Source organism: Schistocerca piceifrons, chromosome X, assembly GCF_021461385.2.
Source record: "Schistocerca piceifrons isolate TAMUIC-IGC-003096 chromosome X, iqSchPice1.1, whole genome shotgun sequence".
Lineage (NCBI taxonomy): Eukaryota > Metazoa > Arthropoda > Insecta > Orthoptera > Acrididae > Schistocerca > Schistocerca piceifrons.
Genome location: NC_060149.1, coordinates 12,844,446 through 12,862,920, shown reverse-complemented (window position 1 = coordinate 12,862,920; position 18,475 = coordinate 12,844,446). Strand labels below are relative to the sequence as shown.

Sequence of the window (18,475 nt, the reverse complement as noted above, 5' to 3'; positions counted from 1 at the left end):
TGTAGTCTACACCTAGCGTTCCCTGTAGCGTATACCCTACGCTCCTCCCATCACTGCTACAGGACTCTGTCCTTTCTACTTGATGTACCTACCGATTTGGCATTGAAATGCCTTCTTGTTTGCACTACGCAGAGATAATGCACAGGTCTCTTTTATTCCTTGTACGTTATTTCTCCTCTTATATACTCCTCTCAAGACACTGTCCATTCCATTCAACTGCTCTCCCAAGTCCTTTGCTGTCACTGACAGAATTACAATGTCATCGGCGAACCTCAAAGTTTTTATTTCTTCTCCATGGATTTTAATACCTACTGCAAATTTTTCTTTTGTTTCCTTTACTGCTTGCTCAATATGAGGACAATATTATGGAAATGGAAGAGGATGTAGATGAAGATGAAATGGGAGATAAGATACTGCGTGAAGAGTTTCACAGAGCACTGAAAGACCTGAGTCGAAACAAGGCCCCCGGAGTAGACAACATTCCATTGGAACTACTGACGGCCTTGGGAGAGCCAGTCCTGACAAAACTCTACCATCTGGTGAGCAAGATGTATGAAACAGGCGAAAAACCCTCAGACTTCAAGAAGAATATAATAATTCCAATCCCAAAGAAAGCAGGTGTTGACACATGTGAAAATTACCGAACAATCAGTTTAATAAGCCACGGCTGCAAAATACTAACACGAATTCTTTACAGACGAATGGAAAAACTAGTAGAAGCCGACCTCGGGGAAGATCAGTTTGGATTCCGTAGAAATACTGGAACACGTGAGGCAATACTGACCTTACAACTTACCTTAGAAGAAAGATTAAGGAAAGGCAGACCCACGTTTCTAGCATTTGTAGACTTAGAGAAAGCTTTTGACAATGTCGACTAGAATACTCTCCTTCAAATTCTAAAGGTGTCAGGGGTAAAATACAGGGAGCGAAAGGCTATTTACAATTTGTACAGAAACCAGATGGCAGTTATAAGAGTCGAGGGACATGAAAGGGAAGCTGTGGTTGGGAAGGGAGTAAGACGGGGTTGTAGCCTCTCCCCGATGTTATTCAATCTGTATATTGAGCAAGCAGTAAAGGAAACAAAAGAAAAATTCGGAGTAGGTATTAAAATCCATGGAGAAGAAATAAAAACTTTAAGGTTCGCCGATGACATTGTAACTCTGTCAGACAGCAAAGGACTTGGAAGAGCAGTTGAATGGAATGGACAGCGTCTTGAGAGGAGTATATAAGATGAACATCAACAAAAGCAAAACGAGGATAATGGAATGTAGTTGAATAAAGTCGGGTGATGCTGAGGGAATTAGATTAGGAAATGAGACACTTAAAGTAGTAAAGGAATTTTGCTATTTGGGGAGCAAAATAACTGATGGTCGAAGTAGAGAGGATATAAAATGTAGACTGGCAATGGCAAGGAAAGCGTTTCTGAAGAAGAGAAATTTGTTAACATCGAGTATAGATTTAAGTGTCAGAAAGTCTTTTCTGAAAGTATTTGTATGGAGTGTAGCCATGTATGGAAGTGAAACGGACGATAAATAGTTTGGACAAGAAGAGAATAGAAGCTTTCGAAATGTGGTGCTACAGAAGAATGCTGAAGATTAGATGGGTAGATCACATAACTAATGAGGAAGTATTGAATAGGATTGGGGAGAAGAGAAGTTTGTGGCACAACTTGACCAGAAGAAGGGATCGGTTGGTAGGACATGTTCTGAGGCATCAAGGGATCACCAATTTAGTATTGGAGGGCAGCGTGGAGGGTAAAAATCGTAGAGGGAGAGGGAGACCAAGAGATGAATACACTAAGCAGATTCAGAAGGATGTAGGTTGCAGTAGGTACTGGGAGATGAAGAAGCTTGCACAGGATAGAGTAGCATGGAGAGCTGCATCAAACCAGTCTCAGGACTGAAGACCACAACAACAACAACAACAACAACAACAACAAACGTTATTTCTGCTTCTATTCGTTCCGATCGTGTTTGTTACTGTTTTAGAGCGTGGTAAAGGTCTCCTGACAAATGTTGAAATAGACAGATTACAGAATTACTATGGCTTGGTCATAAGAAGAAATGTTGTGAAGTTAGAAAACATGAAAAAATCTGTATGGGCTATCTTTTTCCATAAACTCTCCACAAATGAAAGTCCTCAGCACTGTCTTTGCCAAAATGATACTGACACTTGGTGTAAATACAGGAGAAGTGCAACATACAACTACAAACATTCTCTATCAGCAGTAGTAATGAATGAAATTAAACCTACATTTAGAGGTCTTTGTAAAGATGCTTTGTTGAAGAAGTGTCTTCACGGAAAAACGCAAAATTTAAATTAATGTGTTAATTCTGTCATTGGGACCCTGTTACCGAAAACTATATTTGTTCAGATTGCAATCTGGTGCAGTAAAATATTAGTGGTAAGTAAATCTCATCAATAACTACACTTAAATTGCAATACTAACCTTTAAATAGATTTTTCTCAAAGTTACATTTTTGATTTTCAGATACCATTATTTTCTAACCTAATTGCGTTAGAAATACGAAATTTGATCAATTTATACTCAGGAGAGTAGCAAGTTATCACAACTGAAGTGAGAAACACCAACCCAACAGAAACTGTTTCATAATAATTAATGTATTACAAAAGTGAAATTTTGTTAGTGAAAGAATAAAAAATTGTCTTCAAATCCATAAGAGGTATTTTGTTCATTTTACTTGTAAATTCAGGCGCATATGTTGTATACATTCAGTAAAAATTTCATCGTCTTAACACATATAGTTCTTTTGATAAGTGTACCTATTCAAAGGGTGAAATAGCATTGGCAGTATAGGGAAAGAAATTGCCTCCCATCTTCCCTTAAAGTATTAACAGCTATAGCAGTATAATGCATCAAATTAGATAATTATTGCTTTGATTACCTCTCGTGGCTGTAGTGATGATAGTGATGGTGGTAGTGGTGATGTCCTTACCCACTTGTTCACTGGTGGGGGCTCTGTGGACCATCTTCTGGAATATGCATGGATGTGTCTCGAAAAGTTAAGTTTTGTCTTAACGATAACGTTGAAGGTAGCACAGTTACTATCAGCCTTACTTTTCTCATTCCCCGTAGTTGAGGGTTATCGAAATTCTCTTATACTGTAAGGGAATATAAAATCCCGCGTTTAATATTTTCCCCCTAATTTATCTTACTTACTGCTGATTAAGGGTTTGAACAGACAAAGTCTAAGGTAATCAAAGTAATAAATGGAAAGTACCAGTTTGCTTTTGTTCTACAATATTGTAGAACAAAAGCAAACTGGTGCTTTTCATTTATTATTATAATGTTGTTCTACCAAGAACCGACGGAAGATTCTGTTAATACGGTAATCAAAGTCTTATTCACCCCCCTCCCCCTCACAGGCTCACTAATTTACCTTGTTCGTGTAACTCATTTGTTGAAATTACATCACTGTTAGGTCCGTATGTCGCTGATCAATGTAGTGAAGTATAAATATGTCTACTAACACTATTTTCAGAATCGCAGTACGGCACATTAGAATACTTATTCATTATTACACATGCATTTCAATTTTAATTAGTCTTATTTAAACTGTAGCCTAAGTCAGTTGTCAAAGTCACTTAAATAATACAGTCAATGTATAATTAGACAATGCTTTGAAGCTTGAAAAGTTATGACAACAATGAACCATGTCTTATTTTTAACGAGCCAGGACTAACTGAACCTCTGAACCAACGACAATTACGTGTAGTCACTAGGAAGTTAATTGTAAACCGTCGACAGTCGACATTAACTGCTTATTGTACGAAGAGGATTAACGTCAAAGCAACAATATCTGATTCACCCCCTAAGCGTGTTGCCTTAAAAGGATGGTAAAAGAAGTATCTACGGCTAGCAAGCGTCAGTAACACTTTATTAAAGAAGACATGCGTAAAAGATAAATTTCTAATGAACTCTGGGGAAAACGATCTGAAATAACTTTCATCCACATATCTGCCAAAAAACATATTGAGTAATATAGTGGAAGTGAGTAGAGTGAAGTTCAGTTATTTTTTCATTTACACTAATTTATTAACGTAAGTTTTCCAGTTACTACGTTGTACCTGTCCTTCGGTAATAAAATAATAGACGATCGTGGTAAGAAGTTTTGAGTTACTACCTTTGTTCCCTGTTAAGGTGTTGTAGAAAATGGCAACCATATCTGTGGTCATCCATCCTCACTAGGCGTCCGCACCACTCTGTTGTTAGCCGAGGTTGACCTAAATTGCACTGCATATAACGCACGGAAAATTTAAATATAATCAAGTTTAATACTGCAGTGTTCTAATACATCAAGAACGACTGACTAATATGAGTACTGAGTATAGAGAGGGAACACTGGGTCTAATAGTTTATCAGTCTTAAGCGAATGATGGAAAAAATTAGTTGCTGTGGCTATCAGATAGTGTTGTAAAAATTAAAACACGCCACAAATTTCAGTTTATATCTGATAAACATGTTTAATCTAACTTAATTAAAGTATCTGAATGTAATAACTAACTTCACTAACAGAAATTTTGTTCACTTGTGCACCAAGAAATTTTGGACATTGTCCCGTGTTTAGGCTTAAGGAATTCTTAGGTATACTAGTATTAGATCTGTGCTCCTTGTAATGTAACTCAGTATTTCCCACACGTGCAGATGGGGCCACTGACACAATTCCAGTGTCGTAATGTAGAGGGGGGGGGGGGGTAGGGAGGCAGAGGGGGCACAGATGTAGGGAGGGGGGGGGGGAAGCAGCGAGGAGCAGCCAAGTTGGATAACCCAGGCCATGGTCGTCTATTGTCATCGGGACTACATAAGTACTTGTGCAGAACTGAATGGCTATTGGAAAGGTAGAAGTCACTCAGAACAGAGATAAGATTTGACTTAAGCAAATAAACCGCATACGAGGATAACTTAAGTCCTTAGAATGATCTTCAACCCAATAAGGACAAATGTTTCAGTCTGTTTGACAGAGGTAACAGTTACTGATGAGTTCGTACTATGCTTTTCTTTTCCGGTAAGTAGCAACAGTGTCCTTAGTACGGGTACCCGTAGTCTCTCTTCTGGCTCTTTCGTCACAGTTTAAAGTTATTGTTTCCTATCTTTTGTCTATAAACGTAACTTCAAAGGATACAGATTGTTGGTAACTGATTTATTTTTCAAGTTTGGCATCTTTTAAAACTTTATCACAGTCAGAATGTTTTTATTAACTAAACCATATACAAAGATTGGTTTAAAAATATGTCAACATAACATGCAAAAGTGGACTATTTGAACCCATCGCTTTTCTCGTGTGATTTGCGCTCAAGGAACCGATAATCACAGTCCCAACTTTCCAATGCGATATTAATGTGGACTCAAGTAGCCCATAAAATACACTCATTTGCACAGCTACATTGCTGTTTGCAAAATGTAGTTTATTAAAGAGTTTTTTTTAATAACTGCCAAATAGAAGACGAGGGTTTTCTTATCGAATGCACGGAGCCTACCAACAGAGCCGGGAAATGGCCAGAATCGAAAGAAATTTTGTTCTACAAAAGGGAAGACATTGTTGGAAAAATAAAATCTACAAAATTTGTGAAGAAAGGTGTCTCTGTGGTCACTTGAAGCGCAATATATACGAGGACATGCTGAAAAGTAATGCCTCCAAATTTTTTATGTGGAAACTCTTAAAGTTTTAAAATAAAACAAACTTTATTAACAGTCAACAAAACAAACTTTACTAGCATTCTATATCTTTATTCTTCATGTCTAGATACTTATTTCTCAACATAGTCACCCTGGTGACTAACATATTTCTTCCAACCAAAGACCAGTTTTTTGATACCGTCACCGCAGAATGTTTGACTTTGTTGAGAGAGCCACAACCTCAATTCTGCTTTCACCGCTTCATCGCTATCAAAGTGAAGGTCTCGAAGTTATGCTTTAGGTTTTGGAAACAGATGAACATTGGATGGGACCAAGTCGTGACTGTGTGAGGATGATTGATGCAGATGTGGCAGCGGTCGTGTGTCGTCATGCTGAAGAAGAGGGTGCTCCGAAGTTTTCTGTGGCTAGAAACTCGATTAAAGCACGCTCTTCCGCACACACCGACGTATTTACGTTACACATCGCTGTATTACACGCTACTATTCCGAGTCCTCCAAAGACAGAGGGGTAATTCTTCAACCGATATTGAGAGCACGATAAAAAATTCGGAGGCATTACCTTTCAGCAAACCGTCGTAGAAGCTTAAAATTATCCCCAGTTTGAAAACTTGTTCAATGTTTCTATAACGATATTTTATGGATGTGGTCCCCTAACGTTTCCAGATATAAACATGAGTTAACAACGCTTTGTAAAATAATTTCTCAGTCGTATGCCACTAATATATGCTTCATTCATTTGTTGCTTCTTATGCTGCTTAATATTAAAGCATGCTCTATTTGCATATTTTTATTGTTCAACTTTAAGACATTCCTCTGATACTAAATTTCAGCTCTACGTGCTCAAAACAGCACAGATGATTACTGTATCACTGGGAAAAAGGAATGGGTTCAATTTAGCCAACTGTAAGTGTAACTTGGACCCAAAGTAAATTAACTTAACATTAAATTAATATGTGAAAAATTAATAAATAGTAATAGATGTTTCCTGTAGTTTTGTAAAAACTTATATGATGTGAAAAACTTATATTTACTCCTAATATTTTAAAAGGAGTAGGAGAAAGTAAAATTTTGGGCTATGTACCTCCAATTTACGGTATTTATATTTTACCTGACGCAAAATAGTAATTATTCGTTTTTACGTACTAAACTACAAGTTATTTAATTTTACGTGTGTGCAACGCATTCGTGATTTTTATTTCCATTTTGGTTTTGTGTTCTTATAGCCCACCTAACAATGAAAAGGGCAAGAGAAAATGGGAAAACATATGAAAATAAGAGGAAAGTAAGATGGAAAGGATAAAAAAATAAAGGGACTTTACTAAAGTTCACGAAAGCCTCTTCGAACAGGGCCATCAGGTATAAGTTCTTCAGAGGCTAGTTAGTGCTCCTCAAAACCAGGAAGAAACTGAAGTAGTGCAAGTACCCGACCTGGTGACTTGATAGGACGTGTAACTGATACTTCGAACTCGTCAGTTTCACGTGCTTGTGATGCAACCGCTGCAAATGCAACACCAGAACAAATTGTAACTGCATCAACTGGGTCACTTTGTCGGAAAAGATATTCGAAAATGGCCTGAAAATATAGATTCCAGCATGCGATTGCCATTAATAAGGCTAGGTTCCGATGCCTTTCAATGCATTAACACAAATTTCACTAAAGTGCCAACAGTAGCACTCGCAGTTCTGTCAGGCAGACACGGACTGTCACATGGAAAGTATTGTCAAGCAGGTGGCTAACCCGAGAATGGTTGTGGCACACATTGACAAATAGCGAGTAGTTTTTATGCACTAGTGTGGCTTATTCTCCTTCTAAAGCATGATTATTTTGCTTCTGTTGTCATTCGTTTGAGATCGCAAATTCGCCGAATGCGTCGAAGTTCTATTCGTCCGACGGGTTTACTACTTGGTGGAAACTGAACCTCAAAGTCGCCAAACATGAATTAAATGTTTCACACAACCAAAATTTTTGCAGGTGGGCGTTGAAAACAAGGCTTGAAAAAGGACATACTGTTGGTAAAAAAGGGCAAGAAGTCGTGACAAAAGAAATAAAAAATGGTACGAAATTCTAACGAGAATGTTTGATATCATAAGAGTCCTGGCAAAACACAAACTGGCCACTCGGTAAATGACACCAGTGCCAATAGAGGCATCATTTTAGAACTGGTACTGGCAAAGTGCGATCCTGTTCTCCGAGAACATTTAGTGCGAACAAAAATGTGCCAAAATATTTCACTTACTTATATGCCACCAAAAATTCAAAACCAGTTTACTGAAATTTTACAGAATAATAATCGCTAAAAAATTATAAGTCGGAGTTAAAAGTTCAAACATTATTCCACGACATTCAACAATACCTCGGATATACCCCACAAAGATCAGATAAGCCAAGTACTGCGATATGTGATGACTGGGAATCGGTATGTATGAGTAATGGAATTTTTTCGTAGATTTCATTGAAACAAAAAGCAAAACAGCCGAACGTGCTGGTGAGATGATACTATGTAAGGTCGACGCTAATGGGCTCGACATTATGAACTGTACAGGGCAAGTTTATGATAATGCTGTCACAATAGCCGGAAGACAGACGTGTGTGCTGTGACGAGTAAAATATCAGTCCTCATTCCGAATTTGTATCCTGTACAACCACTAATTGAACCTAATTTGCTTGCATGCAGAATCGGTGCAGGTGAATTCAGTGACTTTCTTTGGCACATTGCAAAGTTGTTGTGCTTTATTTTCTAAGTCCACACGCCGATGGAAGGTTCGATTGTGAGTTTGAAGAGGATTCAGGACACACGTAACAGCTCAAGAGCGATGCAGTTAACGTGGCACGAATTCTTCAAACAACTTTTGACAACGCTAGAGAAGCTAATCGAAGCTTGAACACATGGACGGACGCAAGAACTTTGTTAGCCGCGATGCAATCATTTTCATTTCTATGTTTCTCGGTTCTCTGGCAACCCGTGCTGCGTGGAGCGAATAACGCCTAAAATTATGTGCAAACGGAGGGACTTAACGTACATCAGTGCGCTCAGAAAATAATCGCCTTACAAACGGTACTGGAAGATGAAACAGAGGAATTCATAGTCAAGGATTTACGTTACGCTTAAAGCTTCAGCGAAGAACTTGACATTTTCATTGAACCTGCAACACAAACTGGGAAAAGGCAAATTTATGGCGACGGAAGTAGAGAAGCTTGACTATCGCACAAAGACAATTTAAAACGAAAAATGTTTTCTCCATTAGACAATGTCACTAATGAAATTCGAGAAAGGTTCCAGCAGCTCCAGAATTTGACCGGAAAATATGCCTTCCTATGGCCTGCAATAATATTGGGCGTCGATGATCAGCAATTCAAGCTAGACCAAGCTCCTCAGGATATTGACACAAGAGTTTAAGCTTGAGTGCGTGTGCCTTTGAGCTTTCGTAAATGCAACAGACTGTAAGAACTAAGTTATTGATTCTGGTCCACTGGGTTTATTAAAGTTTATTTTTGAGTCCAAACTTGAAGGAGGCTTACCTAATATAATTATAATGTTGAGATTATTCCTCACAGCTACCTTAAGTATTGCCAGTAGTGGAAGAAACTTCTTTAAATTGAAACTGAGAAAAACTATTGATGATTTACAAAGTCCACGTTGTAATTAACAAATCTAACTATTTTGGCAATCGAACAAGAGGCACAAATCAACGTTGACAAATGTACTGAAAAGTTTGTGTTGCAAAAATTATGCAGGATAAAATCTTGATTTAAGAAAAACGTTTTATTTTGAACCATCTTGAAATAGTGGCAGAGCATGACATTTTTTTGCTTAATTGCGAAAATAGGGAGCGGCAGACTTAGGGTTCGCATCTGCTTGCAGAAATCCGCACTACGCCACTGCACAATGTAATAATTTCGAAAACTCGCAGTGTAGGTCTTAAATTTGCTTACATAAAGTGGCTTGTTTAGTGATAAAATGTCTTAGCATTACAGATGCGTGAAGAAAGACAGCTACTATTACAAAGCATCACGTTGAACTGTTACCAAACTGTAGGTTTACTACTGCTGAATATGTACCTCATTCACTGTACTACAGTAATTAGTTTCCTTTCTATTAAGCTCCTGAAAATATTTCTCTTTAAGACAAAATTACATTTAGTGCTTTGTTAATGCTTCAGATGAAGACCATACAGATTCAGTGGAACACATTAATTTACTGTTTCCAGTCCCTCGTATGTTACAAAAATGATTTTTGTTTTTACTGTATTACAAATGTAATGATCTTAGAGACATACATCTTTGTGGCCTTAATATTTATTTTGCCTTATCCTAGTGCATGTATGAAATATCCTTCATTATTGCGGCAATAGAAGCTTACATGAAAAATCCATGGAGCAGCAATAAGTAAAGAAAGCACATAGTCTGAATAGACAAACTGACTCGAATGTGCATAAAAAAATGTTGTCTGTGAAAGTGCGTTATGTGTACTGCTGTTCTTATTGTAGTTATAGATGAATTACACATTCTCTCTAATATAACTAGCTTTTAGAGAAATTTCAGTTTATATTACAGACATTAACGCAGTAAAAATGTATAAGTGCTTTGGGTTATTGATATTTGTGAGAACGAAAATCTTTTTGCAAATTAGCAAGAGCATCTTATTAATTTTATCACTTGCCTGAATTTTATAGTGGCAAACAAATTTCAGTTTTTGCAACTGATAAGAAACAAGTAAAACACGCTCTCTTAAATTTATCAGGTACGCCAACTGACACGATGGGGCCTCAGATCTGATCATCTCACATGCAGCGGTTTCTTTTCTTTAATCGTCCTTCATTTCAAATTTTACGCCGTAAACGTGTTAATAGGATGGGACAGGGGCCAAAGAAGTGGAAAAGCGCGGCAACATAAGGTCGACAACAAGGCAACGAGTTTAGTGCGTGGAACGTTGGCAGCCATAGGCGCGTTGGAGGGGTGCGACGGTAGCGCCTCTAGCGGGTGGGGGTTGTGGCAGGCAGCAGGCAGACGGGCCTGGCCGCTCGGCGTGGACGGAGCGGTAGTGTGTCGCGTTGTGGCCGCCGCCCAGCCAGCCAACCAGCGGACTCGGACTCTGTGCGCCTGCGTAAGTACCGCAGCTGTTGCCAGCCGCTCAGCTGAGCGACGCGCAGCACCAGCTGCTCACGCGCGCGCCAAGCAAATTCTTTCGCGAGTGCCATCGCTTCGTAGAACACGCAAAACAGTCACCAATGACTCATTTCTTTTTTCGCGGACTTCCCTCTGCTAACGAAATAGCCGCGGTTACTTGCTCGAAATTTGCAATCACATATACTGGAAACTTCTGCGGCAGTAAGTAGATTTACTTACACGCTGCATACACCCAATGTATCACCTGACAGGGTCATCAGGCTATACTTCTGCCACAATTATTAAATTGTGGAAATAATGTAATTCGTTTTTTGTCTGCAGTACCTGGGTTTTTCCCCCACTCATCTGTGTAACACTAACGTAAGCCAGTTTTATCCTGCACTTTCCTTCAACTGAATGGTCGCAGTTGCTCTGAAATTTTACGCGACAGAAACTTTCAGTTGTCGCTCTACTTTCGGTATGCCCGACAGAGTAAAATGACATTATCTGATGCTGATGTGCGATCTCTTGGTTTCAGTGCGTGATTTACGTTTGTGTTTGGTTTTGAACAACTTTTCCTCTTCCCGTTACCAATTATAATAACGGGATCGGTGAGGACGTCGTCGCGCATTGTGCATATCTTCCTGTGACAGTTATTTCGAAGTTTCATATTTTTTTCGGTAACGCTTCCAAAGCATCGTCCAGTACTTATAGGAGAGTGATATTGTGCCTTCTCGAAATTGAGATTGCGATAACAGTGAACTGTAACGTAGCCCAAGGTCTAGGTTTGATCGGAAGATGACAGTTCGATTGTGAATGGGCGAAACCAACGAATGAGAGTGCGAAATAAAAGTTGTGGTACGAGACTGATCTGTAGCGTAGCCCGCGGTCCATATTTTAAGGCACTTTTTTTTTTACAGGTAATTAAACCTACGAGATAAATTCATAAAAGCTGAGTTATATATTAGATAAATTTCCGACAAATAAATTTCCGACCAGTATTTTGGTGCATACTACGTTCATTAAACATACATTAACTGTGGAAAATGAGAGGATAGGAGACGCTACATAACTCCTATCGTGCACATGAATTAACAGATTTCGCCAAATGTATGGGTTGCTAAGTTCACGTCACACGAACAGTAGCGCCCACTGTGCACAGTTTAGACGGTTTCACGTCTGTGGTCCTGAATTTCGAATAACTCCGGCTGTGTTTCATAGAGCAACAGAGTGGATATCGTGTTTCGGCTATAATTACTCTGCTCCTTAGAAACTCAACTGACGGAATTAAAGTATGGTGTAAACAACATTGCAACAGCTCGTGACCGCTGACTGAAGGGGAGCACGCGTTCATCCCACGTCCTTGTTCCTGCAGATGTGGGCCTTGTCTTCCATCTCGTTGTTACTGTTTCGTAGTAATACGAGAAAAGAAATTTTGCAAATGTAAAGTGATTATTGGCTAGATTAAAATGTTCTAGTTTGGCATACATGTCACTGTAGACAGGATAGCTACATTTTAAGAACTGACGCACATTTACATTCTTATATAGTTTTGTTAACGAGAGAGGGAGAAGAGATTAACAGCCGCATCCAAACTTCCCCGCAGTAATTCGAAGAAAACCGTTGTTCGCATAATCCACAACACGTTGTGTTCTGGTAGAGACAAAACGTGGCCAAAAACTCCTTGGACCTTTTTGGCATATATGTAGTTCGGGAAGTAGGCGGAATACGATCTGAATTTTAACTAAGGCATCATCAGGCAACTGTGTTTACAGGAACTGCAAAAGCTCTACCGTCATACTGATTCGGTTTTAATCCTCTTTCGGTTTTCCCTGATGCGTTCCATAGATACCGATGTAGCTCCCAAAAGTCAGCGCGTGGTTTGAGTGTAAAGGTGATGATTTTATAGTCCACTGATTTCTTAATAAAGTGTTCTCTCAGGGGAGACCATTTGATATCTATGTGTATAACGTTTGGACACTGGTTTTGGTTTTATAAAATACAATACGTTGGAGAAAAATTTGAAGTGTCGCTTATAGAAATGTTAAGGTGCAATTTTGCTAGAATTAAGCCACCGCGCTTTCATTAGTTTGTGACGTAACAACCAGATACAAGCGAAATTGTACCAATTTTCAGCGCTCCGCATCTAGCGACGATTTGTGGAAATATCAATAAATCAATCTAGTAGTGTCTGTTAACCTGGCTTCTTTGTCATCCGTTCGCTATAAACACTAATTGTGAATTTCACATTTTAAATAAATTAAAATATGTGCTTGTACTGAGTAAATCTCTGACCATTATCAACTGGTAATATACCACCAGAGCCGGCCGCGGTGGTCTAGCGGTTCAGGCGCTCAGTCCGGAACTGCACGACTGCTACGGTCGCAGGTTCGAATCCTGCCTCGGGCATGGATGTGTGTGATGTCCTTAGGTTAGTTAGGTTTAAGTAGTTCTAAGTTCTAGGGGACTGATGACCACAGCAGTTAAGTCCCATAGTGCTCAGAGCCATTTGAACCATTATACCACCAGATAATTACGGACCAAATGATTGGTTTTTCAGATACATGAAGTTAGTACTCCATTTTTATCGCAGTTAAATTACATCTTTCTATCAGCTAGTACCTGACGTTACTGTTGTATCTGACGAGCCTGAATAATGACAAGGAAATTAGTTTTTTCACATTTCATAGGTTATTTGGACATCCAGTAATCCTTGGTACCCTGTACAACTTTACTCTTTCATTCGTCGTTTTACGTAATTTTAAAAGTAACTAATACCAGTACCTTGTATATAATATCAACACGTTTTCTGTATCAAACAACTGCGTTATCGCATAGTTGCCGTTGCGAATGCAGGACTTGGCCCGCAACACTTATTCCCAAACAGCATTAAGAGTTTTTAGGTACTGATGCAACTGTAATAGAAGCAGCCGAGAGCTGCATAATGTGGACTGGGTGATGTCCTCGCAACTGAAGTGTTTTGTACCAATCTCTTAAGACAGTCAGGTCTGAAATGCTGATATTCCTGTGAATTTAAGTTCACGGTAACTGTGCTTATATTCGATCATTAACAATTATTGGCTTCTATGACTGAAGCAAATCACTGTTTGTCTCTGACAAAACGCACCTAGGACAGAAAAGTGCTGAAGTGAAAACCTGCATTTGAGTTAATAGCTTCCCCTCCCTCCTCCCTCCCCCCCCCCCCCCCCCTCACACACACAACATACAAACGTGTTATGCATTTAGGGCCTATGTTCACTAGACAGTTTTTTCTTGTTTTGTCCATACTACTTACTCCCAAAACATGGAAAGTAAAGACCTTGCAGTAGAAGAGAGTTGTTTCTCAGTATAGAGATGCAGCACACACTCGCATCGGACAAGCATGGGGAAGGATATTGACAGCATTCTTTTCATAACATCCACGTTGGTAGTCATCTTAAGCAATTTCTGAAAACCAAGGAAAACATAAGTCTGACACACCAAACGAATATTTGAACTCCGTCGCTAGCCCCCCACCGAACCCCCCCCCCCCTCCTCCACTCCCCGAATGCGAGTTAACCACTTCTCCAATTCGGATGGAATTGCATTAGCAGTAAAATGCTGGTTCCGAACTTCCTCTCTGTACCCGTGCAGTATACTGGTAGCAACAATTATCCGGTTGCGATTGAGGTATTATGATAGGTTGGTCTTGGTGATGTCTGAAGTATAAACGATACAGACTATCGTGCAACTCTGTAAGCACAGAACAACTGTATTTCCTTCAAGCAAGCACAGTGGGTAGTGTGTGTATAACACTGATCTTTTCAGGACCCTTCGTCTATTTTCAGCGCAGCTGTTATTTAATATTCGAAGTTTACGTACAATTTTGAAGAGTATCTCTGAATTACTTTTTGCGGCACTACACGAATAACAGTCCATAATATAAGGGGCAGTCAAATGAAAACGAGAGATAGAAACAAAATTAAGTAAACTGTTTATTATTTCAAAAGTAGCCGCCAGAACCCTTAATGCATTATATCCCACTCTGAGACAAGACGGTCAATGTCCTCGTGCAAAAATGTTTTCGGTTGCTGACGGAACCATGTTTGTACCACGGCATGCACATATTCGTCCGATGCACATCGACGGCCACTAATGTCTTTGTTCAGGGCTTCAAAAATGTGAAAATCGCGTGGGGAGAGATTAGGATGTGTAAGGCCTTCTCAGCGAGCCTTTTGCAGTGTAGTCGAAACAATCTGCACAACATGTGGGCGGGTCCACAACTGTCTCAACGGCGCACTGAAAATTCTGTTTTACTGGCGTTGAGTATTCGTCCGTGTAACCACAGAACACTATTCCGAGAAGTATATTATCCAGCGCGCAGAACGTTACCAGTAGCTGGCGACACGTGCACCACTTACTCGGCGCTGGATGTTTGATTGGCTAATTTAATTACGAGCCAGAGAATGTCACGTTAACTAGCCAGTTGTGAGGGGAGAATGGGTGCCAATCTGCCTAAATGCGCTTATTATGACGGTGCAGTGCTAATATGAAATCAGTGGAAAATTTGGCTCATATACTCTGCCTATATTCACAGTTAGCTTTAGGTGTAAATAAAAAATGCACATCTCAGCGCCCCTTCGTTTATGTCATGCAAACTACTGCAGAAAGTACAAAGTTACGCCAGTATTTGGTCTTTTCTTAGAACTTTCATGAAGGACACTTAAAAACAAAGACTGTTTGCCGACCCAGATATATGCCCCCTATGACTAAGATTTTATCTTTCGTGTCGACCCCTGTTCAATAGTCTGGGAATTCTGACGTTGCCCTCACAGTATATATTATCTTTAATGTCGTTTGTTGTGAGCAATATTAGCCTATTCCCAAGAGTTAGCAGCTTTCACTCAGTTAATACTAGGCAGAAATCAAATCTGCATGTGGAATGCACTTCCTTGACTCTTGTGCAGAAGGGAGTGCAGTACTCTGCTGCATCCATTTTCAATAAGCTGCCACAAGAACTCAAAAATCTTAGCAGTAGCCCAAACACTTTTAAGTCTAAACTCAAGAGTTTCCTCATGGCTCACTCCTATTCTGTCGAGGATCTCCTGGAAGAGCTAAAAAATTAAGCAATTTCCAGTGTTACATTGTTGATATTTTTAATTTAAATCTACGACTTGTCGCCTGAATAAGTTTTTTATATTTCATTTTATCTGTTTCTACTATCGTGTTGTAATTTCATGTATTGACTCGTTCCATGACCATGGAGACTTCTCCTTAATTTGGTCCCTCGGAACAATAAATAAATAAATAAAATAAAAATTGTGCGGTACGTCAGGAAAGCAGTACGATCTTAGATTCGTCAATTAAGTCTCTTTCACGAACCTTAAGCTTGGTCGTAGAACGCAACAAACATTTTTTTTTTACTTTTGTATATGCTTTACGGCTGTTAATAATATTGTGTGACACGTCACACTCCTGTGCTGTTCAGGAAAACATACCAATAATCTCTTACAACATGCCGACCCTCGACGGATCCTGCAAACCAGGACGCTACAGATAGATGAGCCGCGAGTATTTCATCATACACGACCTGTCATTTTTTAGCAGCCTCCTAATGATTACTAACAAGGGAGGAGCCGCAGTTTATTCTTTAGGAGGAGAAGGGTTCAAATCCCCGTCCGATCAAGATCCTGATTTGTTTCCCACGGTTTGTCCAAATCACTTCAGATAACTGCCGACATTGCTCCTTCATCAAAGCTGCGCCAGTTCCATCCTCCATTCTTGTCCCACTGCGTCAGAGGTGCGACCAGTGACCTTCCTATCCACATTCTGCCCTTTGTCTCGCCAACAACTCATTTGACCTTAGCTGCTTCAAACGGTCACTCTTGTGTATTGGACGCGCATTGCTGAGTCGAGAGCTTTGCTGCCGATGTGCAACAAAGATATCCTACCTGCGACCATTACGTAGTCAGCTTCCTACAGCACAGCGAGATTATAAAAGAGCAGACTTTTCTCAGTTACACCAGTTACAATTTGATCCTGAAAGTTAAAACGTGATGTTAAGTTGGTTTTAACAACGAAGTCATTAAAGACAGTTCAGGATTGGGAAATTTTTGAGGAGGTTTTGACGAAGGATCTACCTCCGAATTTGTTTGAAGTAATTCGGGGACATAACAGACAAAAATAAGATTAGCTTAATAGCTCGATTTTAAAATTCACATTTAAGAAATTGTTCACGCACGAGGATCATAGAAACATACTGGCGGTTGGCCATTGCACAAACTCCCGTAGGAAGAACATAGCAATAGGCGGATAGAGTTAAAAACATAAGTTGTCAGGTCCCGATGGAATCACAGTCAGAGTTTACAAAGAGTCCTCTACGGTATTTGCCCCTTACTTAGCTTACATTTATCGCGAAACTCCCGCCAAGCGCAAAGTCCCAAGCTACTGGAAAAAAGCGCAGGTGACTCGTGTATATGAGAAACGTAAAAGAACGGACCCCCAAAATTAGACAGTATGCTTAACATCGTTTTGCTGCAGAATTCTTGAATGTATTCTCAGTTCGAATAAAAAGTTCGTTGAGACGGAAAAGCTCCTGTTCACAAATCAACACGGTTTTAAAAAACATCGCTCGGGCGAAACTCAGTTTGCCCTTTTCTCATGTTACATCCTGCGAACTATGGATGAAGAGCAACAGGCAGATCCCATTGTCCTAGATTTCAAAATGTTCAAATGTGTGTGTGAATTCCTAAGGGGCCACACTATATATATATATATATATATATATATATATATATATGCCCGAGGGAGGACTCTAACGTCCGGCGTGGTCTAGCGGTTCTGGCGCTGCAGTCCGGAACCGCGGGACTGCTACGGTCGCAGGTTCGAATCCTGCCTCGGGCATGGGTGTGTGTGATGTCCTTAGGTTAGTTAGGTTTAAGTAGTTCTAAGTTCTAGGGGACTGATGACGTCAGATATTAAGTCCCATAGTGCTCAGAGCCATTTTTCTAACGTCCGGCGGGCCGCGCAATCCATGACATGGCGCCTCTAATCGCGCGACCACGCCGCGCGGCTCCTTGATTTCCGGAAAGTGTTTGACACTATGCCCCACTGCAGGCTGTTAACGAAGGTGCTAACATACGGAATAAGTTCCCAGATATGAGAGTGGTTCGAAGATCTCTTAAGTAATAGAACCCAGTACGTTGTCCTCGACGGCGAGTGTTCGTGCCTTAGGAAAGTGCGACAGGACCGTTGTTATTCTCTGTATTCGTAAATGACCTGATGGACGGGAGGAGCAGCAATCTGCGACTGTTTGCTGACGATGCTGTCGTGTACAGGAAGGCGTCGTTGCGTGACTACAGGAGGACGCAAGATGACGAGTGATGAATGGTAGCTAGCTCTAAATGTAGAAAAATGTAAGTTGATGCGGAAAAGTAGGAAAAATTGCGTAACGTTCGAGCACAGCATTGACACAGTCAGGTCGATGTAACGCCGCAGAGCGATATGAAATTGACCGAATGCGTAAGGACGGTAGCAGGGAAGGCGAATGGTCGAGAGTTTTTGGAAAGTGTTGTTCCGCTGTAAAGGAGACCGCATATGGGACATTAGTGCGATCCATTCTTCAGTACTGCTCGAGTGTTTTGGATCCCCAGCTGGTCGTATTAAAGACAGCGAAGCAATTCAAAGGTGGGCTGCTAGATTTGTTGCCGACTGTTTCGATCGACACCCAAG

General features: G+C 40.1%; 1 protein-coding gene across 1 annotated transcript in view; it reads left to right on the top strand.

The window, feature by feature from the left end:
- The first annotated feature begins 10,659 nt into the window (after window positions 1-10,659).
- The window catches only part of LOC124721805 (organic cation transporter protein-like), a 547,381-nt gene continuing 539,565 nt past the window's right edge, over window positions 10,660-18,475 (top strand). Inside the window, exon 1 of the mRNA XM_047246926.1 lies at window positions 10,660-10,763. The gene's annotated coding sequence lies outside the window, so the exon portion shown is untranslated. The remainder of the gene's footprint in view (window positions 10,764-18,475) is intronic.